Source organism: Sus scrofa, chromosome 4, assembly GCF_054392235.1.
Source record: "Sus scrofa isolate SSC_HxYL_T2T_F1_AM1 chromosome 4, Sscrofa_HxYL_maternal_Yorkshire_Landrace_v2.0, whole genome shotgun sequence".
NCBI classification, from domain to species: domain Eukaryota; kingdom Metazoa; phylum Chordata; class Mammalia; order Artiodactyla; family Suidae; genus Sus; species Sus scrofa.
Window position 1 is genome coordinate 125,068,124 of NC_139386.1, and position 25,411 is coordinate 125,093,534.

Genomic DNA, 25,411 nt, shown 5'->3' on the forward strand with positions numbered 1-25,411 from the left:
TGTAGCCACCGGCCTACGCCAGAGCCACAGCAACACGGGATTCAAGAGCCTCGTCTGCAACCTACACTACAGCTCATGGCAACACTGGATCCTCAACCCATCGAGCAAGGCCAGGGATCGAACTTGCAACCTCATGGTTCTTACTCAGATTCGTCAACCACTGAGCCACGACGGGAACTCCCCAATATCCTGGATCTATCTTTGTAGCACTGGAAAAGCTGGTTAAATTTCTGAGCTGTAGTTACTTCATCCATAAAAGAGAAAAAAAATAGTGATACCACCTGCTCAAGATGGTTTCATCTTTATTACTATGTATCAAGGACCATTAAACAGTTAAAATATGACAAAGCACTTTCTTATTTTTTTTGGAAGACAAATTCAGATTTCAGAGATGGAATGTGAAAAAAATATACACCCTCAATTTGATTCTTATTGACTTCGTTTCTGCTCACAATAGAATCTATGTCTTCTAAATTAATATTTTTAAGACCAGATTAAATATTTAGTATAATAAAATGACAATCCATTAATGTTCGGTAGCAAAACACATTCCTTCCAGAAATGACTCCAGAACAGTGACACAAAGTACCCTGAAAGGAGGAGCAAGGTATTTTCATGGCTTCTTTAGACAAGACTTACTGACAAATATTTCTAGTAGAACAATTACCAGTTACAATGTGTACTGTATTCTTTGTGTTTATTAAACAATTACAGTTTACTGGGCCTGGTTATTATGACACTGCAGAAAAGTGAGGGATAATGATATTGCTCTTCCTCAAATCAAAAGACTGTGTGTAAAAGACGCACAAAATAAGGATTTGAAATCACGCTTTTCTGTATTCTTATCTTACCTCTGTTATTTTATGTCTGCACTAATTTGGAGAAATTCTTAACCTCAAATGCTCAGTTTTCTAATTTGCAAAACGGGTATAATAGCACTATTTAACAGAACTGTTTGTTGGGATTAAATAACATTTTTGTCTATTAAGCATTTAAACACATTAGGCTTGAAGGTTCGTCCCTAACCACCGACACTGCTTTAGGCCCTGACACCCCTAACAGCGTAAGGTTAAGTAACAAGCAATGAATGCGCAGAAAGCTGAACATATTACAAAGCAGCTCTACTGTGACTAAGACTTCCCTCCCCATCCTCTCCCTCCCCAGTCCCACATTATTCAGTGACCTCCTCTTTTCTCAATATTCCACTGAAAACAGTCTTTTTCTCTTTAGTTTATGATTGATTATCTGGGAAAGGGCTGGTAGTGCTCTTTGTGAATAAGCTATATATTGAATTGAGAATAAAATAGCTGAAAACAGTCTGAGGCAGTTCTAGTTGGCACACAAATCAATTATAGATCATCATTTAGCAGAAACCAAAACACAGACACTCACTAGAGAACCAATTTTGCCCTCAACCTCTTCCTAGGAAAACTAAGAAATAGATGTTTATAAAAATGTCAGCCCATCTCACTGACTTGTAGTAAGGGAAAAAACTTTGGAAACAGCAATAGCATCATGATGCTGCGTGACAAAAGGGTTGTTTTTATGATATGTAACCATACAAGTTCTTTTCGGGAATACAAAAATACATCAGAAATGAGATTCTGGAGTTCCCGTCGTGGTGCAGTGGTTAACGAATCCGACTAGGAACCATGAGGCTGCAGGTTCGATCCCTGGCCTTGCTCAGTGGGTTAAGGATCCGGCGTTGCCGTGAGCTGTGGTGTAGGTTGCAGACGCGGCTCCGATCCCGCGTTGCTGTGGCTCTGGCGTTGGCTGGTGGCTGCAGCTCCGACTGGACCCCTAGCCTGGGAACCTCCATATGCCACGGGAGCAGCCCAAGAAATAGCAAAAAAAAAAAAAAAAAAAAAAGAAAGAAAAAGAAATGAGATTCTATGCACCTTAAAGTATCATGTCATATGAAATACAGATGAAAGAGAATGGTAAGAACTTTTGGCACATCTAGTAACACAGGTTGCAAAAAAAAAAAAAAAAAAGGAGCAGTGCATAGATGCCTCTCACCTCCATGCACATGCCTCTTTTCAATAGGATTTTGCTGTTCTTCCAGCAAAAGGTGGTTGGAGTCAATTTTTCTCCCTGCTTATGAGCTTTGTGACTCACCCTGACCAGTGAAATGGGATGGGCATTCTGCTATGGAAGTTCCAAGTCTATGCCTTGAGAGGCTTTGCTGCTTCCATTGTCACTTCTTTGGAAACCAAACACCACCATAAAAAGAAGCCTGAGCTAGCCTTCTTGACAACTCTAGGCTACAAAGAGAGAGAGTGGGGAGTCCTGTCAGCAGCCCAATGAGAGTTGAGAGCATCTTGGCTGATTTCATCCACTAAGGCTCCACATAACTGCACATACACAAGCGATCTCAAATGACATCCACAGAAAAGCCGCCCAATTGATTCCAGCTAAAATTCCTACTCAAGACAATGAGGAGCAAATAACATGATTATTTCAAATGACTAAGGTTTTCGCTTTTGTTTTCATTTTCCAGAAAAAAAAAAAAAAGACCGGGGTTGGAGGGGATATATTTTGTTGGTTCTCAACAACGTTTTCAGAAGAGTATCAATAAAAGTTGGATGTATAATATTAGAAATCGTAATGTCTGGACACACAGAAAGCTAAGCTTTACTAAAATGAGTTAGCTTCTTTCCCTGAGATTCATCATCCATATATTTCTGTATCCCTTCTACTTCTGCTGGAAGAGGTTTTGAATTCTTTTCAGAGTGATGATTAGATCGGGGTGACTAGCAAAGAATGGCAGCATTTCAGCTGTATAACACTCGCCACAAATCCTCCAGAGATATTTCTCCCTCTTCTCACAGAGCTGGCCAAACTCTAGTTTCTAGCAATGTCTTACTGTTGTCATGACTTCATGTTTTGTTTTGTTTTCCAGATCCCATTTCACCTAAAGATACTCCTTCAGAAAAGATTCAAAGAAGACCCAAATTGTCATATAAACATCTGCTTTCATTAAATTCCAGTCTACATCTTTACTTTCACCTGTGAAAGCAATGAAATTCGAGCAAAAGCAGATACTTTTGACTCCCTTAATTCTAAATATCTGTTCTTTTCAGAAGGGAATAAAATGCCATAGCTAATGTGGGAAAAATCCATGGTCCTCTGTAAAACTGGTTTTCTTCTCATAAAGTTCAAACTGGAAAGATTCAGGGTACTTTATGTTTGAATAGAAATATTTCATATGTAGTTTTCGCTAATTAATACTGAATCATTTCCTTGGTAAAACCAGAAATTTAAACTAAACAACCATACATTTTACTTGTATCTTTGTCCTATACATATGTCAAATGGTGACATAATGACCAGGAAGACAGCTGGAAAAGAGGTCTTTAAACAAACTGGTAATGAGGTTTTTGCCAGTGGTATGCAAATCTATCACTGGGACAGAAATCACTAGCACAGCCCCAAAACAGTGGCCACGCTTCTGCAATCTACCCTCATGGGGTGATCTGCTAGAGAGAAAGAGGTAACTGAGACAGCCACCAACATGGAGTCAGCATGCTGCAGAGAAAAAAATCAAAAAATGATAATCAGGCTTCAAGTCCTGGTTGCAGCGCAGATTAGCCATGTGAAATTAAATGAACCTTTTAACCTCTCCAGACCACAATTTCTTCTTGTACAAACAGACGTCACTAGACAATCTTTTAAGACACCTCGCCTATAAACTTTATGCTTCTAAGTTACGACAGCTGACAGCAACGGTAGATCCAAATTAGCTGAAGCTTTGGTTTTAGAATACTGCTCATAACAGCCTAAAACGCCCAGATTCTCACCTGCTAAAGGAAGATGACATCTGTTATCTCTTTGAGAACAATGACTATGCCAAAAAGTCTAAGGGAATCTGCTATTTTTGGAGATGGTTTCCTTTTACAAGTTGAATAAATGCAGTATGATCAGGTGAAGAGTACTGGTCCACACGTACGAACCTAACACTGAAGATGAACTTCTAGAACTTTGTGAACTTTTCCCTGGATCAAAGCAAAATTATCTGTAAAAAGCCTCAGCCATGGCAATAAACCCTAATGAGAGGAATCTGCAAAAATACAGAAATATTTGACTGAAAATGCTGCACCAAGTTTTCAGAGTTCCCATTTCTTCATAATGCTCTCATATTGTTTGATGCAGCCAGAATCAGAAAGGACATACTGTGTCTTTTCCAAAATTCAATTCAACTGTAGACATCATTGTATCTACTTATTTTACAGCTAGCATCAAAACATTAGTGTTTTGAATGTAAACATTTCTCAAATAGATGAAACACTTGTAACTAGCCTCAGGAAAAGCTTACGGTAGCAGTGAAAATGCCCTTAATCTGGAGCCAAATACCCATAGTCTTGGCTGCAATCTGTCTGCTAACTGTAACCCGGGACAAACCACTAACCTCTCTGGGCTGCAGTTTCCTGCTCTATAAAAAAGCTATAATGAATACCCGACTTGACTACTTCTCAAGGATATTGTGAGGATCAGATCAAAGGATGTGAGGAAAAGGTTTATTTTAAACTTTTCTTCTGCTAACATCCAGAGGAAAGGAAAGGCAAAGGGCCTCGACAACTGTCAATCCAGTGCAGTGCCTGAACATATACTGTATGCCCACAACGCTGTAAGATTTCGGAGAGAAGTTACTGACACCAGACGCAGAATATGTGTTTTCTTTTTAATTACCATTTTCCTTTTGCCACCTCATTTTTTCCCCCCATCTTCATTTTTCTGCCGTTTTGTTTTTGTACCATGGGGCCTTCTTCCTCATGTATCCAGTAATTCAAGCAACAAACACTTACTGAGAACCTAGAGAACATGGAAGGCAAAGACACTCAAGATCTGATCCCTGGTCCAAGAAGCGCACATGCAAATGGAATGTGATTCAGGTACCAGGTCAGCTCAAGGCAGTAAAACCAAGAATAATGAAAACATGGCCAAGACACTAAGGGGGTAGAGAGGGAAGAACAACCATCCTTCTGAGGAGCAGAGAAAGGATACACCGGACCAGCCTCCCACAGGAAGTAGCATTTGAGTGGTATCTTGAAAGATGACAATTTTTACAGGCAGACAAGGGATATTTGAGGGAAATCATAAGATCACAGCATATGCTAAGATTACAATTAAGTGTGATAAAAAATAATTTTGAGAGCTAGTATCTATCAAGCATTTATTTACGCTAAAGAAGGAGTCTCTGGACTTTATATTTTAAAGGAAAAGAAAATAGTTCTCCATACTATTTAAAGTATTTCACATATCAAACATTCGATTCCTGATTTTTATTTACATAATCTTTTGGCAAATTAATGCCTCTAGTTGACATCTCAATACCATAATGCTCTCCAATAAAAAGTTACTTCGAGGCTATGCATTTAGTTTTTAAAATGCATCCCTTACTTGAATGCAGAAGGGAGCATAATTGATGATTAATTATTCACAAACAGAAATAATTAAATAATAACACATTTTAGGAACCTAGCCTTTCTGTTTATAAGGTGTTTAATCTTTCAAAAAATGGCAAATAAAATACTAGCTCCTGGAACCATATCAATTTAGCTTGCTCTTTCTCTGACATCAGTGAAAGGGTATTATTTATCACACTAAGTATATATTATAATCTTCTGTTGATAGTAAAAGATCAAAGATTACCTTGCATCAAACAGAATTATGATGCCATAACATTTTATCTTGTTACAGCTGATATCAATCACTAGGTGACAGTGAGCTGCAGAGAAGATTTTTCAGTCAATATCTCTGACATGCTCCAACATCTGAAATACAGCAACCAACCTCCATGCGCTCTGGTTGTGAATGTGAAAAATGCAGCATAAACAAATAAGCTGTTGATTGTTAACATCATACATGTTGCTCATGACCACTTGGTTTCTGAGCACTTTACTGGTGTTTTTACCTAAACCTTCCTCAAAAGGGAGAAGAGTCAATGTCAACGAAAGAAAAAGCAGGGCATGCTTTTAAACGGAGACATAAGACTGGTAACATCTTCAATCACAAGATTAGGGCAAAGACCCCCTCCTGGTGTAACTCTCTGGAGACACATACATTCCCACTCTTTCATCAGAGAGCCCTGACAAGGCCTTGACTGAAGTCACAAATCTCCCAAGTAAATCCTCTTTCTCAAGAAGGGTCATAGCCTCTTTCCTGCATCTATTTTGAGTTATATCGCATGTTCGTTCAATGGGTAATCTGGGCCAATTTTTCCCCCTCCTCGTGGTTTTGTACCTGCAGAAGACTTTTCCCCCTTTCTCATTATGTTGGTAGCTTTGCTTTTTTAGAAAAAGAGAGAGCAGGGCCCTTGAGTTTTTGCAACATTCAACTGCAGAAACTACACTACACTCGCTGCTATCAAATACTCAAGGAAAACATTGCAGTTGTAACATCTTTGTTCATCTTCACGTGTAAAATTTTATAGCATGCTGATTCATGTCAAAACTCAGAACTACATCCACTCATTTGTCATACCACCTTCTTAATAGTCCTTTAAATGGAATGACGGAATAAAAAGAGCTTTATTTTAAATCCAAAACTTTAACACTTCTAAGGACGGACTGCATAGTCAAGAATTGAGCATTTGAAAATGTTTGTATTACTCACACTAAAAAACAGTTGTCCACTCTACGAATCATAAAATTATTTGCTTGAAAATTTTCTTTTCTCTTTTTTCCTATGTTGAGATGGTCATGCACTACATCACAGAAAATACAGTAAAACCTTAACAAACTTGCAAAATTATTGGAAGGGGACATTCATTTTTATGCAAATTATATGCATATTCATGTAAAACAGTATGAAAAAATGTATCAGATATAATTAGCATGTTTATGAATCTATTTGCTCTGCTATTAAGTAACAAATTTGTAGTAACCATGGCAACCGCAATATCACAAGCATAAGTTCTATTTTTGTAATAATATGAGTACCTTTCTTAAAGTAACATTCATGATCAGACTGTTTTTTAAATATTAAGAGAAGAATTTTGGGGAGCTCCTGCTGTGGCTCAGCAGTAAGGAACCTGACCAGTATCCATGAGGTTGCAGGTTCGATCCCTGGCCTTGCTCAGTGGGTTAAGGATCCAGAGTTGCTGTGAGCTGTGGTGTAGGTCACAGACACGGCTCAGATGCCATGCTGCTGTGGCTGTGGCTGGCAGCTGTAGCTCCGATTCAATCCCTAGCCTGGGAACCTCCACATGCCCTGAGAGCATGGCTCTAAAAAGCAAAAAAAAAAAAAAAAAAAGATGAGATTTTAAAATACCATTTCGTTTTTAATCATATAGACAGCTTATATTTTATATTTTGAGCTTATTTAAAATTAAAACTTGTTTCTGGAGTTCCCACTGTGGCACATCAGGTTAAGGATCTGATGTCTCTACAGTGTCCCAGGTTCAATCCCTGGCCCAGGAACTTCCATATGTCATGGGTGTAGCCAAAAAAGGAATAAAAACTTGTTTCTTTTTTTGTTGTGTGTAGGGTGTGTGAGTGTGTATATGTGTGTGTTTACCAATAATAATATTTAAGAGTAAGGGGAAAAAATATGGACTATTAGGGGCATATCAGGTTAACACACATGGTTTTAAGACTGTTAACTTTTTAAAATTCCATTTCATGAAACAGAAAAAAAGCAATAGTTTTCAAAATTTTTTAAATAAAAATAAAAGTCATATGTGGATTTCTTCTTTTATTTTTATTTAAATTTTCTTCTTCAATCTTACTCAAAATCTTAGTAACATTTCTCTCCATAGCCAATTCAGAAAGGTGTTTTGGTTAATACTTTTGTTAAAAGAAATTAATTAAACAATTACTTGTTTTCATCATCTAAGTACCATCGCTTCTAGACATGTCACAGTGGGCCTTTTATGTAACCTTTTCAACCCTGACTTTGCTTCCCTATAAAATGGAGATAATAATAATACTAACATTACAGGATTGTTGAGAAGGTAAAAAATCTGAAAATGTTAGTATGGTGAATATACTTTGTTATTCTTTTAAAATTACAATTCTATTTCAGGTATATTTTGTCATAAAAATCAAAATCTAATCCTGAAATCAACAATTTCACATAACACAAACCCTACAAATATCAGATTTCTGCTTTTTTCTCAGAAAGTGACAGAGGTATAACTGGTGTCTGAGAATTAGGGTGACAGGATTGGATGAAGGGATTGTGTAAAAGCAACTTTTCTTTTTTAAAAAAAAAACCTGGTGTGGGTTTGAGCCTGGAATCAACCACTCACTGAGCTGGGAAAAATGGACAGCCACATGGAAAAGAATGAAATTAGAACACTCCCTAACACCATACACAAAAATAAATTCAAAATGGATTAAAGACCTAGATATAAGACCAGATACTATAAAACTCTTAGAGGAAAACATAGGCCAAATGCTCTCTGACATAAATGGCAGCAATATCTTCTCAGATCCACCTCTTAAGAGTAATAACAGTAAAAACAAAAATCAACAAACAGGACCTAATTAAACTTAAAAGTTTCTCCACAGCAAAGGAAACCCTAAATAAAACGAAAAGACAGCCCACAGAATGGGAGAAAAATCTTTACAAATGAATCAACTGACAAGGGATTCATCTCTAAAATTTATAAACACCTTCTTCAGCTCAATACCAAAAAAACAAACAACCCCATCCAAAAATGGGCAGAAGATCTAAACAGCCAATTCTCCAAATAAGACATACGGATGGCCAAAAAACACATGAAAAGATGTTCAACATCACTCATTAGAGAAATGCAAATCAAAACCACTCTGAGGTACCACCTTACACCAGCCAGAATGGCCATCATCAAAGTCTACAAACAATAAGTGCTGGAGAGGGTGTGGAGAAAAAGGAACCCTATTACACTGATGGTGGGATTATAAATTGGTGCAACTACTGTGGAAAGCAGTATGGAGGTTCCTCAGAAAACTAAACATAGAACTACCATTTGACCCCGCAGTCCCGCTCCTGGGCATCTACCCAGAGAAAACCATGACTCGCAAAGACACATGTACTCTGAAGTTCAATGCAGCACTATTTGCAATAGCCAAGACATGGAAACAACCTAAATGTCCATCAACAGGGGAGTGGGTCCAGAAGATGTGGTACATATACACAATGGAATATTACTCAGCCATTAAAAAGAATGAAATACCGGCATTTTTAGCAACATGGATGGACCTAGAAATTATCATGCTAAGTGAAGTCAGCCATACAATGAGACACCAACATCAAAAGCTTTCATTGACATGTGGAATCTGAAAAAAGGACAAAATGAACTTCTTTGCAGCACAGATACTGACTCAAAGACTTTGAAAAACATGGTTTCCAAAGGAGACAATTTGGGGGGTGGGGGGATGTGCTGGGGTTGGGGATGGAAATCCTATAAAATTGGATTGTGATCATCATTGTACAACTGTAAATGTAATAAATTCATTGAGTAATTTAAAAAAAATCTAGTGTGGGTTTCAGCCTGGAATCAACCACTCACTGAGCCTCAGTTACCTCAATCATATATGGAAGAATAAAATCTATTTCCCTGAATTTTTACATGCATAAATAAAAAACAGCCATCACACATTGTGGCACAATATTTGTCAATGAAAGTTGCTTACTTAATCCTCATCCTTCATTTTAAAACTGTATCGACTTGAGGGAGTTAAGAAAGTGCTAAACTAAGAGGTCTGGACAAGTTTAGCCTTTCTAGCTATGTGCTCTGAGAAGAAATAAACTGGAAGAGAATTTCTCTAGACAGATTCTGGCAGAGCCAGGATTTAGTTGGCTTTGAGAAGAATGGCTACAATTTGGGCTGAAAAGGGACAAATGTGGTATAGATGGAAAGGCCTTGCTCACCCTGAGACAGAGGGTCAAACTAGAAGGTAGACGGTGAGAGCAAAGTGGCAGCCTGGGTCAGTGATACAGAACTCTGCTGGAAAGGCAAAGGAGAAGCCGGGAAAGACAGTCTATAAATCTGAAACTATCTTCATCTACTCCTTCTAGATGTCCGACCCCATTAAGGGCATTAATTTTAAAATTTCAGCACCATTCCAGCACTCCTGTGTCCCCTTAATCTCCTTTTTTTTTTTTTTTTTTTTTTTTTTTTTTTTTTGTCTTTTGTATATAGGGCTGCACCTGCGGCATATGGACGTTCCCGGACCAGGGACTGAACCAGAGCTGTAGCTGCCAGTCTACACCACAGCCACAGCAGCACGGGATCCGAGCCGCATCTGCGACCTACCTCACAGCTCATGGCAACGCCGGATCCTCAACCCAGTGGGCAAGGCCAGGGATCAAACCTGCATCCTCATGGATACCAGCCAGGTTCGTTAACCACTGAGCCATGACAGGAACTCCTCCTCTGTTTTCTTCATAGGACTTAATAATCATATTGGAACATGCTAGAAGATTTACTTATTTATCATACTCAGTGTCCAGATTCACCCTCTCGAATGTAAACCCAGAGACTTGTAGCTCCTCCTTCACTGCTGTGTCCTCAGTACCTGTCAGACCCTCAGAAAACATCTGCTGAATGAGCAAAAATTTCATATATGGTGCTGAGCACATTGTACGTACACAATAAAGGCTATTTGTTATCACTACTATACTTTTTCATTTTTATTCTTTTTTTTTCTCAAATTGCCTAAAAATAGGATCTTCCTAAAGCTAATGATACTGGGAATAATGAAGATTTACCATATCCTTTTAAGAATAAAGAACCTAATTTTGGTTAGATCAATCACTAAAAAAAAGATTTTAACCTAAGTCCTACCTTCATCTTTGAAAAGACTATAATCTATAGCAGATGAGCCATAAATTAACCTATCAGATTATCTGGTCAAACAATTTTGTTGTTACATCAAACATTTATACCCAATTATCCAGGCTGGAGGATAATTTGCTACGATGAGTCTCATATTTACCTACTTTTGAGAATTCCATACGCATTTTATCTAAGACTTGCTCCGTACTCAGAAAAATAAATAATTTGAAGAGTCTATCCCTTCTGCTGTATAATAACCTCAAGGCTGAGTTGCTCACTCTAGAGTAGGCACACATTTTCACTGATTTGTTACCATTTAGAAATTTAAGGAGAAAATTAATGATGATGGTAAGTGTGATTAAGTCTAATTTATCTCAGCCCATGCAGTGGACATAAATTCTCTCTAGTCAAAGTCAACATTTGTCAGGCTGACCTACCTCGCCTTATTTTCTATGTGTATTGCAGAGGCATAGAAATAGGAGCAATTTGCTGAGCAATAATGTAGTTAGCGATGTACTAAACAGGACTTACGACCTTCGTAATGACAGAAGATACAGGCTGTGAATAAAAGGGGAAAGGACCACTGCCCCATCTTATGAAGGACTGGAAAAGTGGTCACGTGGCAGGATGCACTCCTCGCCGTGGGTGACACAATCTAGATCAGGTTGTAGGGTCAGTGAAACGAGAGGACCAGAAATCAGTCGGCTGTACTTTAGAAAACACTATGGAAATTCAGAACGGAAATTTCTCCTCTAGTTTTATATACCAAAGAGAATGGAGAAGATCTGGATGCTTCCAGAACTAGTCTTATTTCAGCCGTCTCAACAGAGTTAGGCATTGGCTACAAACCACGTATCATGATGTTTAGTCATGCTGTATAGGCAACTGCTCTGATAAAAATATTTCAAATGCACCATGTCTCCACCTAATGTTTAGTCCTTCCTTCTACAGAAAATGTGTTAAGGTTAAATTAGAAAATAAAAACATACATTATGAAAAATCAGCATTTTCAAAAATAGTGTTAAACAATAAATAATCCAAGTAGGAAGGGCCTTCGGTCGAAAAACGGGTTTTAATTCCATCTCACGCTGTGGTAAAGGCTGTCCTTTGAAATTTCTACCTTAGAAACACCTCCTATCCTCCCTTCTCCCTTGCCTTTAGATGTGGCTTTGTGTCCTTTCCTCTCCAACAGAATGTCAGCAGACATTACTGCTATGAATAAGTTACACTATTTCCAAGCCTGCCCCATAAAGCTCCACCAAACAGCCCTCCAGTTTCCTCCCTCCATTCCCTCCCCCCCATGGCGAGGAATCAAACTGATCTCATACATCATGCAGTTAAGATGGTATCACTGCTGTCAACCTGGATCCTCAAATGATGTCCACTCCTTCAACAAATATATATATATACACATATATGTAGTATACTTCATGTGTGCTATGCACAATATTGTTCTAGTAATTTATGAAATTACATTAATCAAAATGTTAAACTATTTCCTAAATTGAATCATGTCATCCAAAATGGGATTACACATTTAATGATATGAGAAATGAATGTGATATGCTTTAAACTGAAAAATGCAAGACACAAAGCTATGGACATAGTATTAATTCTAATTTTGTTTGATGTTATAAAGGTCGTACAGGCTCTCTCAACACCCACTCCCTTCAGTGGCAGAGCTTCAAAATCCACCAATGACCTATGCTTTATCTGCTGGTAGATGGGGCCCCTGATCTGATTTGAATTCCTCTTTCATTTGAAAGGGAGTTGGGCAGTGAGAGGGAGAGAGACACGGTGCAAGGCACCCATTCAGGTGGATCAGGGTAGTAGCAGGGAGATGGCAGAGCCAACAGTCAAAAGGAAAGTTTCCTAATTTTGCAGTGTCCTGATCATGGCAGATACAACCTTTCTCTTGGTTCTGCTCTGGTTTCAAGTCATTTCTGAAAGCTTAAACTAAGACCGTTTTCTCAGTCCTCCAAAAAGTCTGTGATCTTCCTCTATTCTCTAGCAAATTACCCTGTGCTTAAATGAACCAAAATGGTACATGTGGGTACAGTTATTTCTGAATTTTTGGATTGATGGTTATTAGCCTAAACCATAAATCCTTGGCATCTACTATCATTTTGATTATAGACAAAAGGCTCATTTTCCCAAAGTATGTTAACTCTACATTTAAGGCCTTGTTTCTGAAATTATTCTTTAATCATATGATAGTCTTATATAACTATTTTGATAATACAGAATCACCAGAAGTCTAACTTGGCTAAAAATGCACTACAAAGATACTTATATTTGTAATATTAATTACACTCCAAAAACATGTGACTAGAGATGCTTTTGTGCCTTTAAGGTCTGTATTAACAAAAAGCCTTAATACAAATTGTAAACTCTAAAGATTGGGGTTGCCACTGACCCAATGGAGTCAAATCAACTGAATAGGCTAAATAACTTCTGTCTAAAGAAAATAATCCAGAAACTTTTCTAACGTAGATTTAGAGATTACATGTGCATAGAGTTTTTGTAATAAAATCTGTCATTATTAAACAACATTTTTAATGCCTAGAACATCCGTGCTATCAATCTGAATTGAAAATGTACTGGCTTTCTTAGCAAAATCGCAGGCAGACTTCTTAATTAACATATCATGTTAATAACGTACTTGACTGGTATTTTAAAATTAGAAATACATAACCACATCTTCCTGTTAAAAATTTACAGGCTCCCTCCAAAACATAATAATAACGACAATAATAATAATGACCAACTCCTTCTGAATATGAAGTAAAACCTCTGAAATACCTCTATTTTCATACTTTCAACCATGAGCTTAAAAGAACTGAAGTTTCAAGGGGAAAATCTATAATCCGTGATTATACAAAATACTACATATCAGCATTGTATCTATTCCATGTACATTTATTGCAATAATTTTTTCGTTTAATCCTCGAATGTGTATTGTCTACTTTGAACCTATCATTTTGCCCTGAACAGGTTATACAGGTGGTGAAGAAGACAGACACAGACTCATGCAGCTGACAGGCTAGAGGGTGAGACAAATAAAAAACATGTAACAGGCAAATAAGTATCAATTTGCAAGCTCAGAGGATGCAGACACGGTGCGGCGAAAGAAGGTAACAGGTCAGGATCTGCTAAGACAGGGTGATGGAGAAAGGTTCTCGGGGTGGATAATTATCCCAGCCAAGACCTGAAGGACAAGGAAGAGCCAACTGTGCAAAGACGAGAGAAGACCCGCCAAGGGAAGTGACCTTAAGAATAAGTTAGCTTGCAAAGTCTGAAGAAATAAAATGTGGTCCCATTAAATTCTAACAACATATAAGGCTACATAGGTGTGCAGCATATGAAATATTAAGTTATCGACCTATTTTGCAAACGTCTCCCCAGCTGCAAAATGCTAACTTTGCATGAAGAATGGAATTTTCCTTCTTGTCTATCTGCTTGCAGGATAGGCTAATTAACACTGTCGTTAAAAACAAGAACAAAATCTCTGAGTAAATTTCTCACCCTCCCTATCTTCTGGGCGTGTCAGGGGTGGTAGCTGGGGGCGCTGAGGGTTGCACTCTTCAACTCCCACCCGCCAGGACCTCGGTGGAGCGAGAAGTTTCCCAGACGGAAAGTGGTGTGCAGTGCAGTCTGACCCCTTAACACTTCCACGGAGAAGGACACACAGCACTTCTGTCCAAGTTTCCTGGACCCACACAGATAACGTGGTCACAACTAACTCCATGTGCCCTAGGACAATAGGAAACGTTTGGTGAACAGCATTGGTGAGTCTGAATAATGGAGAGGGAGCTGCCAGGAGAGAGAACGACTGATTCTGATCTCTCAGAATCAGAAAGTTCATACTCGGAATAAAACACGAGGTTTTTCTCATTTAAAGAGAAAGACACAGCTCTGAAACGAGATGAATAAAATTCTCAATAATGCAAATCTACAATCTCACATCATCAAATTCTCTAATGGTCAACCATTTAGTTGGGTATTTGCTAATTTTGTTTCATTTTAACGCTCTCGCTTCTGGAACTCGAAAACTTGAGAACTCGAAAACACCAGCAAATAAAGCTTGATTTAAAAAAAAGAAAAAAAAAAAAAAAAAGGAAAGGTTGATACTACCTGGGTGATACTGACTTTCTTATGTACTTTCAAATTACTTCCACTACACTCTTTGGAGGGAGAACACGTCAGAATCCTTGCGACATGTTTCTAGTCATTAATTAGCCAAATATTCTAAACAAGTTCATTATCACTGTTGCACAAATATTTTGCAATATGTAACTGCCTATCTTCAATGCATTTTTATTCTCTTCCTTCCAGAAACCATTCCTTTTCTTTGATTGGAACTGCTTAGGACAAGAAGAGGGTCGCCGATACTCGGGAATGCCTGTCAGGTACACCCTTTGTTGTTCAACCTGCTGTCCCAGACCCAGGAAAGCAAAAGGAAAGAGATAAAGTGTGTAAGACCAGAAGTAGTACCCTTGGGAAAGCACCACTTCTGGAAGGAAAAGGGGCCCGTTGGAGGCCTGAGGGTGATGCAAAAAAAGGAAGCAAGAACTTTAATCTAAAGGGCCTGAATTGGGAAACTTAAAAATCAGAAGACACAAGCATCCATCTCCCCAAGAGAAAAAAAAAAAAAAGATGAAATCAATAAAAGAAAATCAGAAGTTCCCATTGGGACTCAGTGGGTTAAGAACCCTACACAGTACCCATGAAGATGTGGGTTTAATCCCTGGCTTCTCTCAGTGGGTTAAGGGTCTGGCATTGCTTCAAGCTGCAATATAGGGCACAGAGTAAGCTCAGATCCGGCATTGCTGTGGTTGAGGTGTAGGCTGGCAGCTGTAGCTCTGATTCAACCCCTAGCCTGGGAACTTCCATATGCCACCAGTGCAGCCCTAAAAAGAAAAAACAAACAAACAAACAAACAAAAAGAGCCATTTCTATATTAAAAACATTTTTTAAATAAATAAAAGAAAATCAATGTTTTCGTATCAAAAGAAGGATGGAGTTCCTGTCCTGGCTCAGCAGAAATGAATCTGAAGAGTATCCATGAGGACGTGGGTTTGATCCCTGGCTTGCTCAGTGGGTTATGGGTCTGGCATTGCCATGAGCTGTGGTGTAGATCACAGACGTGGCTCAGATCCCATGTTGCTATGGCTGTGGTGTAGGCCAGCAGCTCCCACTGCACCCCTATCCTGGGGATGTCCATACAGGGTTGCGGGTGTGGCCCTAAAAAGATGATAAAAAAAAAAAGGCGGGGGTGTATTCTTGAACTAGGAAACCTAATAAGTCTCTCATACCTATCTCCTTTGCATCAAACTTATCTCTGGTCTAAGCAAATCAAACATATTTAAAATTTGTTTAAAAAATCTCAGTGTTCATATACAATACTATACAATGAAAAAGGAAAATTCAAATCAAAATACTTCAGTTTATAACCTCTTTAATGAAACTACAATAAAGCTGAAGAAAGCCAAATTAACCTTAAAGAAGAATTTAAATATTTTTAAAAATTTTAAATCATAATCTATAAACTTCAAAACAGAAATGGACCAAAAATTATAAAGATATGAAGTAAGAACTGACAAACTCAGAAAGAAGCATTTTTTGTTTTTTGGGGGTTTTTGCCCACCCCCTTGGCTGTGGCAATGCTGGATCCTTAACCCACTGCACCAGGCCAGGCATCAAACCTGTGCCTCTCTGCAGAGACCATGACAGATCCTTAACCTACTGTGCCACAGTAGGAACTCAAAAAATAGTATTTTTAAAATTACAAAAATCATCTTAGAAATAGACTAAATTTCAGGGTGCACAAGGGAAAAGGGATTCAACAATGACAAAAATAGATCATAAGAGATATTAAAGAAATATACACACAAAGCCATGTCAATGAAAACAAAATAAATTGGAAAAAATAAGGGAAAATGTAATTGATATATAAAAGAAATTACAGAACACCTAAAATAGAAATAATTTGGTCCCTTGATTATTCTTTAAAACAAGGAAATATAATATATAAAATTATAATCAAAGGAAAAAATTCTGTAGATAAAAAAGACCAGATTCTCACATTAAAAGGACCCATTATGTCCCCATTACATAAGCATGTGTGTGTTTAATATTGTAAGTAACACAGGCATGTACCTAATATCTCTAACATAGGTACGACAGGCATGAACATAATAGCTATAAAATAGGTCAAGAATGACAAAAGCCATAATAGTGGCCAAGAAAGTGCTATCATAAGAGGAGGGAGCGATTGTTTTAAACTTTTCAGAGGATGCTCAAAAACAGTGTCAGATGAGGTGAGGCCGTGGACATGCCTGAAGTGAGAGAAGGGCTTTCCTGGGGCACTACGGGAGAAGTCACGGGAAAAACAAAGCCTAAAACAAGGCTCAGAGGCCTTTGAGAATTCTTGGGTGAAAGCAGGACACAATACATGGCAGCAAATATCCATGCGCTTCTCGAAAAAATATTTTATTGTGTACCCATCATGGTGAGCCTTGACGGACAAGCTCAGGGTTTTGAAATCTGACCTTGGCAAATAAGGAGTATTGAAGGCTTAGAAACAGCTTGTCACCGCAATGTGACGATGCTCACGCAGATGGTTAGGTGGCAGATGAAGACCAGGTCTCAGTGCAACATACGATGTCATACCCTACCTTGACTTTACGCCCTTGATACGCCCAACTAGAGTATCCCTCACACCTGTGGCAAGGTTTTTAGGCTCACTGCCTTAAAAACTCATTCCCAATCAAAAGCCACACCTTTTCTCACTTTATACAATTATCCCTAATGGACCCGCCAAGGTTCTCCAGAGCAGCTACATGGCTGACACGCTATAACGATGATAGAAAAATCAGCTCAAAGCTATATTGCACTAAATATACAAATGAATGCTGAATAAAGGAATCAATTGTTTTCTAAAAAGCCAGCTGTTGGTATACAATAGATGAATCATAGAAATAAATGGCTCAGTTATATTCTTTTTTTTTTTCTTTTGAATGTTCGGATATAAAACCAGCTCAGTCCTAAGGTTTCTCCAGGAGAGGCTCCTAAAACATTTTGGATAAGCCTGGCAAAGATGCTCACTCTGTCCTCTACTTCTTTGTCCCTTTCATTTTCAGGGACGAAAACTGTGCTCTACATCAATAATCATGATTTTATTGGAAGTAAATGTGATTTTCTGGGTCTTCTGGAAAGTACTGTACATTTGGTTGCTGTGTTTACATGATTTCAATTTGAAACCAACCTTTGAATGAATCTCCTTTGGCTGAATTGCTTTTAGTTTAGACCTCATTTGATTTAGGCAGAAAAAAAAGAATCATCCTGTAAGACAAAGCCAAATTTCTTGTACACAAAAGCAGAGATGTTGCGCCATTCGTCCTGAGGATTAAGTGATCAGGTGCAACAAACAGTGGATCAGACCAGGGACATTTGGGTTATGGTCGCAATTCTGTCGCATTAATTCATTCACTCACTCATTCAATAAATACTTACTGAGTTTCCTACGTGTGAAACACTGTCCTAGGTGTTGAAAAGAATAAGACGATACTGACCTTGGAGAGAGAATCTAACTCATCTGGACTCAGTCTTTTCAAAAATTTTCTCTGTTTGTCTGCAGTCATAAACTTAAAATGCTTTGAGGAACCAAGTAGGAACACGTGTGGCCAGGGATGGGAGCATGACGGAAATGGTGCTGAAAGTCTCTGGTTTGCGGGAAAATCTCTGCCCCACCTACAAGGCATTCCAGTCCCATTTTTCAAAATGAAATCCAATGGGAAAAACTACATAGCGAGTCCTATTTGGAGGGTCTCTAGTTTCTTATTCTTGAATTAGATGATTTCTAGAACATTCTCTGGTCCTCACATCTCTTTCATTCTTTCAAATGAATGAAAACGTGAGTAAATGCATACATAAATGCATCCTATTTCCTTAGAGCTTGACTTCTATTTAGTTTTCTAGGTGTCTCTAGCTCAAGTCACATTGCTGGCACAAGGACCTTCTTCTGAAAGTCTGCTCTACAAGAATGGGAACTAGATTTGGGAAAGGGATGAAAGTGGGAAGGAAAATACACTCAAAACACACTTGTCCCACTTAAGCACGTTTGCTTTAGGTGGCCCTACTTGTATACCCTTCCACTTCTGCACTCAGCCTAAACCCAGAAGAGCTTTTAGAGACAAAATCTTATCTTACATCTATGACTTAGAATTGGTGCGAAATAAAGAAGAAATATTTCACAGCCTGTAAATGACTAAGGACCACGTCCGGCTAAGTGTTCAGTAAATGAGGCTGTGAGTGGACACATAGCAAAATGTACATAAGAGCTTTGCCTCATAGGTTAGAACTGGGTTTGAAACCACTTTTTATAGACAGGTGATCTTGAACGTCCCCTCCGTAGGGGGTTGCTGTAAGATGTAATGGGATGTGTCCCACCCAGGACAATAGCTGGTACTTGGCAAGAACTAAAACAGCACTGCCCATTCTGTCAGCATTTATGAAGGTACTGCTTATTTTCTGAAAATATCTCATTTATCTTTTTGGAAACTGATATACAAAGTGAGAGCACTTTACTAAATATGCTATAAAATTACTCTAAAAGAAGGGAGCCGTTATGTATCACTTTAAACATTGTTACAGATTGCATGGCTCTATGAAGAGTTAAATCTATGCTTTATCTTTCATAAGCCTAGTGAAAACCAAATGGCACAAGGATCAATATGAAACTTAAAAAAAAAAATTTTTTTCAGACGGAAAATCTACGTCTATAGTTCAGGCACATTTTACACATGAGTGAAAGTTCCAATCAATATTTCTGAAACTTGTTGGCTGGCATAGATTTTCTTTATAGTTAGAAAACTGTGAAATGTTTAAACAAGGGGACAGAAGTTTTGCTGATATAAAAGCAAACAATAACACTTGAAAAGCAGCCAAAGTCCACAGATCCAAAGATCTTTGGTCTTAGCTGAATTTAGGGAAGTGAATTTGGTTCCTTTGTGTCCTATTTGCTGTCTTCAGCAGTCACATTCTACGGATTTCCCTGAAATCAAGAAAGGATATTGAATCTTTCTGTGTGAAGGCTTAGGGTAATCAGCAAACAAGCATCACAGTACCAATGATTTTATACACACCTATTTAAAGCATAAAATCCTACGTTTGCCCATTGTACCTGTATCATTTACTTCTGTTTTTTAAGGCTCCCTTAAGACAAAGCAAGCATGTATGTGGCGTATTTCTGTAAGCTGGAGCTTTCTATGATCCCACGAAGGGGCGAATCCTCTCCCCTCCACTCTATCCACACCGATCACGTCTGTGCCTCAGAGCAATTTCTGACATGAGTAGCATCTCTTCAACACGCTACTTACCTGAACCTTAAAACTAAACACTGAGAGTACAAATAATCCTCTCAACTTTAGGAAAGAAAAATCTTCGAGGCGCCAGAACGATAAAGGAAGACCTCGACGCACCCTGGATTTTACTTAACATTCTTCCAAGACGTCACAGCAGAAAGCATTTCTCCTTTGGCAATATTCTAAGCAAGTGACTTTATTTCAATTACATAAACCATAAATAAACAGAAATAAAGGAGCTTAATGAGCACCGGTACGAGTGAGTGACAGTCGTTAGCTATAATTCTGCTTTATTGAAAAAACCTCTCTCTGACTTTTGCTCCATTAAGACTATAGCCTAATTATCTCAGTTTCTTTCTGCCATTAATAACCTTATTTTCTTGGAAACAGTACTGATGAATGAGTTTTAAATCGTACTTTCACAAGTAAGGCAGAGTACAATCAAGAAAGAGGCTACTGGGTGTAGGTTTGCAGGAATACATGTGAAATGATCACACAGCCTAAGTGGTTTTACAAATCAGACTTCAGCCAAATGTACTTCTCCATGATAAGGGACAGGGGAAAAAAAATTGAATGTTGGAGTTCAAATTCATATAATAATTAGAAGGGACACTTACTTCAGAATGTGGCAGACTTGACAGTAGGAAAATGACAGAAATTCAGCTCCACGGTGAATTATAAATGTCAAATTACTAGCATGCATGTAAAAAAGTATGTAGCTATTAGAAACCAGACTCTGCACTCATGCGCAGTGCTTCTGCCTTTATCAGCTTCTTAGATTCCTCTAAGGTGTTGTGTCATTCACTGTCAGATTTCCAGGGTAAGATTGTAAGACACATGTCAGATCAGTGTCCAAAGCTTTCCAGGTTCTGGACGCACCGATGCAGTCCCACATTTTACACAATATTAAGTATATTAAATGGGAAACGCTGCTCAGTTATTAGAAGTCAGTTACAGAGTGTCCTCCAGCATGGGATATCATCTACTGTGAGGAATGCAAAGTGCAGCAGAGGGGGAGCCGCGTGATTCTATATTGCGTGTGGACGCACGATGCTGTCACAATGTCAGCAGGATGAACAATGAGAAGGATGTTAACTACATTCTGATGTGCAAGAACATGTGTTTAATTTGCAAGATGCTTTGTTTAATTAAAAGGTAAATACCATTTACAATTCCTCTTGCAGACAAATTTAGAGCAGCAACAACACCTACAGAGTGTTCAAACTGCCGGCAGAATTTCTTGGATGCATTTGATCAATTAGAAGGGTACACATTTGGGGAAAAATAATGATTTTTTCCATTTGTTTTCAAATAGGAATGGCTTTATTTTCCATAAACAGATTATTCCTAGAGTTGAACGCCTAGCTAAGTATGGGTTTAAAGAGGTAAAAACTATAGTATTATACAGCTAGAGCAGAGAAAATAAACCTGGTGGCTCAAAGTTTCTCATCGCTCAACCTTCACCTCAACAGAGTTGTTTCCCACTTCCTCCTTTTCTCCATTTCCTTTCCCTCCCTTCAATTTCCCTCTTCCTCCCTCTCTTCCTTCCTCTGTCTCTTCCTCCTTTCCTTCTTTCCTCCTTCCCTCCCTCCCTTCCTTCCTGTCTTTCTTTCTATAGAGAGTAGGTTCCAAAAACTGTGTGTTTCACAAAGACCTGTTTGTTCCCTGTTCCAGAAGGATAACCTCTGTCACATCACTTGAGAGCCCCAACATAGTTATTCCAAAAGCTCACCTGGATCCTAAAGCACATCAAAAAGATGTCAAGTCTCACGCTTTCCTTTCTTTGCGATCTGCTTTCCCCCCACCCACCCCCCCAGTGATCCTGGAAGGAGAATGTGCCATTGCTTCTACAGCGGGCCTGAGGGCAGAAAAAGCTGAGATGCCGGGTTCTTTACTTCTAGTTTCAGGAACACAGGCAGTGGGGATAACAATTTTTCTTCAGTGCAATACATTGGACAGGCACAGTTTGATCTTGGTTATGCTTGGAGGCAGGAGGGACAGCAGTGACTCTCCTGAGGATCCAACCTAATCATTTCTTTGGTTGATACCAACACATGACATGCAGGCACCATGAAAGAGAAATTCTGCAAGAGTTCCTCAACTGTTCACCCTACAGTGAGTTTGATCTGGGTGGCCTCTAAAGATGGAACCGGTAGCTGATAGTTTATTTCAGCTGGCCCTGCCCATGGCATGACTGACACATAGATGACAGAAATGCAAAATAACCAACCTACTACATTACTCACTAATATATTAAACTCTTATACTATACTATTAATTACATTACCACTAATACGTTATATTATTGCTTTCTGGGAACCGAGAATAAAGTAGAAAATTAAATTGGCAGGAAAGGGCACAAAAGAAATGTCAGTGGGTAAATGCATTTTTTCCTTTTGCTTTATCAGACAAAATGCCTTTCTCCCTACCCCATGCCCCAACCCCTCAATTAACTAAAAGTTCAACTCTGTCAAAAAAACCCTGTTTTATTACTAAGCCAAATACAGCAAAGCCCTGCAAAAAACTGCCCCTCCCTAGTGGTAAATGTGGATATGAGATAACTTGCCATATGGGTCTTCACTGTTTAAATTCTTGACAAGCAAAAATTCTTATGGGCGAAGTAGCAGGAGAGAGATGTTAGGAAATTGCTACATCCTAATCATTTGGTAGTTTTTCACTTCAATAGCCAGTTGTAAGTTTCGTTTGTAATGGCCTACACTATTCCCTGAAAAATATTATTTTTGATGAATCTCACAATAACAGGATTATACCTTCCCCTCCCCAATTATTCCAGTGGGTGGGGTAGAGGAGGGGCTACTGTACATCATATTCAAAAACCAATTGTAACAGACCCTGCAGCTTCTGCCTTAAACTCTTAAGCTTGCCCTTTGTTTCATCTGCTAGGATCATCTAATATACATTTGAAAATGTGTCATTTAAAAAAAAACCTTCTTGTTGAATAATTTCCTCTTTGATCTCTTTATTGTTTCTTTATCCCAGCTCCTGCACAAGTCTATGTTTTCTCACAGGTATGTAATCCCAAATCACAGGAAGACTCTGGAAAAGATTTTACCCTTGATCCATGAATAGGTCACCTGAGAGGGCCCTACTTGCCCGGCTACACGGGGCTATATCCATTGACCAATTTCTGGTCAATGGTTTCATTATCTGGCACTAAAAGTTCCCCCAAGTTTCTTACACATGAAATGTGGAAGCATACCAGCATGTTTTTGCTACCTTCCCAATGCAACACATGAAAAGGTATTTTTAAGAAAAATGTCTTCAATAAAATGTCTCTATGACCATTGCTAAGACTGGCCTTTGAGTCTGTCCACCACTAGAATATCAGTGTTGACAAAGAAAAGCCCTTTTCTGCAATGTTTTATTTTTCCTTTTGTTGAATTTCTAATTCCTAGGACAGTTGCCAAGTTGATGGCAATGAGCAGTTTTTGAATGAGTGACCAAAACACCGACCATCAACTAGCTCAAGAAGGACTATGATGGTGTGGGAACACACCTGCCCTCAAGCTTGAATACAGAAAATCTCGGTTCCAGCTCTCATTCTTCCCCTAATGAGACTGTGACCTGGAGAATTCCGAATGACCTCTTAGGACAACAATTTACGCATCAGTAAAGCAAAGGATTAGACTCGATGATGTCAAAGGGCCTTTCGAGCCTAAAAATCTGTGCAAGCATTTATGGTCCCAATTTACACAGATAATCCAGTTTCATTACATAACACAATAGTTCCAAACTGATATTGGTGCTAAGGGTTTTTAACCAGAAGTGGGAAGGAGAAAATTCCCGGCTTGACATTAACAAACATATTCAACTGAAGTGAACCTTTGGAAAAATCACAGATCCCCAACATAACAGGAGGCCATGTGGCCAAATGATCCGCACACAAATGCCTGAGAAAACTTAGACGTATAAACTTCAATCCCATCAGTGACTGAAGGCAGCTCATCTGGCTTTTTCTGATACTTCCAGTGCTACTGAAAATGAAGGAACCCTAAGACCACTGGACATAGCACGTTCTCTACCTGAGTGAACTTTGCAACAGAGTAAATCAGTTCTACACAATATAACGCAGTGCATTGTGACTGTGCCTTAAAATGTGGATGCCAGCCAAAAAATCTCTTGCCAATTAATTTTATGTATATTTTTTTTCATTAAAGTGGCCACCAGAGATTTGTTTTGACATTTTTACTGTCACCATTCACAGAACAAAGGAGAAATATATGAATGAAGATGGAACACACCAAAACCTGGTGAGGCTTAAACTCCTTCATGAACAAAAACCAGCAGAAACGTAACGTGGAATGACTTTCTAGGGTAGGGTAGGATGGGTCTTGGGGGGTGGAGAAGACTAAAATTATACCGCGACAGGCCTTTCAGATAGCTTTTTAACTGTTTTAACTGCTCTTCAAGTAAAGCGGATGTCGTTATTTTAGTCTTTTGCCATTTTTATGTCATTTAATTCACCACTGAGAATAGCACAATTTCTACATTTGCATCCTTTCAGTATAAAAAGGTATTTCACAATTAAAATGAAAGAAAGCTTCCTCAAATATAAGCTCTGAGCTGTTAGTGATTTATTGTTAGCATTTTGAGAAAAACCAAGGATCTTCCTCGGTTTGGACAGCGTGGCACTGGAATCCGAAAATCTGGTTTTCAGGCCTGGCCAGGCACCCTGCTGGGGTAGCTAACTGACTCATTCCCTCAGTTTTCTCATCTGTGAAGCAGGGACAGGGAATGGCTAACGTGCATTTCGGGGGAACAAATACTCCCATTTTATCAAATGTTTTCTTTCCAGAGAAGATTATCTTTTTTTTTTTTTTTTAATGACTGGCCAAGACTCAGAACTAAAATATTAACTTCTTAGCAGCCTAAATTCAATACGATAAGCATGATTTCTCAAGACATCTCTCCTACCACCTGGTTGTCAGATCCTTGCTCGTCTGCTCACCACCTGTTGTCTTAGTCAAGGAAACACACCTTTCTAGGCTTTACTTTCCTGATGTATAAAATGAGAAGCTAATCTCACTGCAGTGAGAATTAAATGAGATAATGAAGATAAGACTGCAGCTTAGGACCTGGTAGTGAGTAAACATTCGATACATGTTAGTTTGTATGACTGTAATTGATGCCGTCATCTTCAGGAGTTTTCACCCTCTATAACCTGCCCGCATCTCCTAGATCGGTGGATATAAAAGAGAAGTACCAGATCAGTACTCCACATCAGCCTTATCCCCTTCCCTGAGAATAGGGTCAACTATCC

The 25,411-nt window shown here is 38.7% G+C and overlaps 1 protein-coding gene across 1 annotated transcript in view; it reads right to left on the reverse strand.

Annotated features, from left to right (window-relative positions):
• The window catches only part of LOC102158069 (uncharacterized), a 532,572-nt gene that overhangs the window by 506,039 nt on the left and 1,122 nt on the right, over window positions 1-25,411 (reverse strand). The gene's annotated exons all lie outside the window — the stretch shown is intronic.